This window comes from Limulus polyphemus, unplaced genomic scaffold (assembly GCF_000517525.1).
Source record: "Limulus polyphemus unplaced genomic scaffold, Limulus_polyphemus-2.1.2 Scaffold8567, whole genome shotgun sequence".
NCBI classification, from domain to species: Eukaryota; Metazoa; Arthropoda; class Merostomata; order Xiphosura; family Limulidae; genus Limulus; species Limulus polyphemus.
The window spans coordinates 1,684-3,983 of record NW_013674177.1 but is presented as its reverse complement, the minus strand read 5'-3'; positions in this window follow the sequence as shown (position 1 = coordinate 3,983).

The following is a 2,300-nucleotide window of genomic DNA, read 5'->3' as shown; positions in this document are numbered from 1 at the left end:
ATTTTATTTTGTTGACGGTAAGGGCTACGCCCCTAGTTTTGGACTGCTGGGCGAAGAAAGTGTCAACAGCAACTATCACCAAATCTTTAACAACTTATAGTGCCATAAAAATCACATTATAACGCCCACCACGACTGAAAGGAGGAGCGTGTTCGGCGCCGGGTTTCGATCCCACGACACACAAATTGCTCCAGACCCAGATACTCCTCATTGTAGTGTTGCCTTGCCGAGTTCCTGATACCCATAATCTTTTAGTTTGTCAGAAGAAACTTTCCTGAGAATGTGTTTGTTTGTTTTTGAGTTTCGCGCAAAGCTACACGAGGGCTATCTGCGCTAGCCGTCCCTAATTTAGTTTGTGTAAGACTAGAGGGAAGGCAGCTAGTCATCCCCACCCACCGCCAACTCTTGGGCTACTCTTTTACCAACGAATAGTGGGATTGACCGTCACATTATAACGCCCCCACGACTGAAAGGGCGAGCATGTTTGGTGTTGACGGGGATTCGAACCCGCAGACTGCGAGTCGAGCACCCTAACCACCTGGCCATGCCGGGTCCTTATGCTGAGAAAAACAAAATTTTTTAAAATGTTTAAAAACATTTAGGAGGCATTGAAGTACTTATTTGGCAACAGTTGGTTTACTGTTTAGATTTAACAGAAATTGGTTCTGATGCAACGTACTACTACATCGTTTTCTGTCCATAGATGGCCTTAGCAGATAATATTGGGATTAATTGCGATATTGTTAATATTTTTGTTTAAGCTTTTTTGGTATACTTCTTATGTTATTAAGGACCCTGGAACAAACTCAATAATAATAAAAAAAAAACATGTTTAAAACGCCGATGGTGGGGATAATTAGGGATAATTAATCAGTAGGCCACCTAGGCTGATTTTCTGTTAAAATTAAAATGTGAAGCCACCCGAAAGACCCTATATCACTAAAACGGGCCACACCCTGCCGGTTCAAGACTAATGAAATTCGCAATGCGCCATCTGGTGGCCGATTTAATATAATTTATCAAGTCGCCTATGTAACCACACACACACTTTCTGATACATAAAATAAACCTACATATCAGCATCCTTACCAATCATAAAATACACCAATTAATGCTTATTAACACAAGTATGTCATTTAATGGAGACACTGTGTTATTACACAGGATTAAACTACACAATAAGGCATTTAATACGACACGTAGCTGATAGCTACTGGGTATAGTACACTTTATAGATGCTTTAATATCAAGATATTACGATTCCGTTTCTTGCCCGAACAGCTTTCAGAATTAGACAAAGTGGATGATTTTAGGCGAAGTAAAACCTGGTCTTCATGTAGGGACTGGTTAGAGATAACACATGTTATGAACGTTTTTCTACATGAAACGTCATTGATGTTAGTCCACTGTTTGAGTAGACAGCAACAAGGAAGACTACTGTAAAAGTTACAGCCCCCTACATCTGTTAATAAGGTATATTTTACCGCGCTAAATTTGCATTAAATGCTGTCTCTTGATGACTAAATGTCCTCAATGTGAGGACTGCTGGGAAAGTAAAATGCGCGGGAAACTTTGAGAGATGTAATAAACATTTGGAAGTAATACTCAAAATCTGAACGAAGGAAACATATTTCAATGAATACTTACTATTTTTAATAAACACATGCACAAAAGCTGAGAATGACGTCACTCATTTCGCTTGCCTTCCTTCATATAAATGACCTGCTTCGGCAGTAAAAGCACAACTGCTTCCTAAGAAACTTGCCACTTGGAGCGCTGCTGCGGTTAGCTAGGAGAAACGGTTGTTTGTTAAATCCATAACTTTAAAACGTAGAGAAATGATGTTTCGGACAATGTGTAAGTCTTTTTGATTAATAAACATATAGAAATGATGTTTCGGACAATGTGTAAGTCTGCTTGATTAACAAACGTATAGAAATGATGTTTCGGACAATGTGTAAGTCTGTTTGATTAATAAACGTATAGAAATGATGTTTCGGACAATGTGTAAGTCTGCTTGATTAACAAACGTATAGAAATGATGTTTTGGACAATGTGTAAGTCTGTTTGATTAATATACGTATAGAAATGATGTTTCGGACAATGTGTAAGTCTGCTTGACTACTAAACGTATAGAAATGATGTTTTGGACAATGTGTAAGTCTGTTTGATTAATAAATGTATAGAAATGATGTTTCGGACAATGTGTAAGTCTGTTTGATTAATAAATGTATAGAAATGATGTTTCGGACAATGTGTAAGTCTGTTTGATTAATAAATGTATAGAAATGATGTTTCGG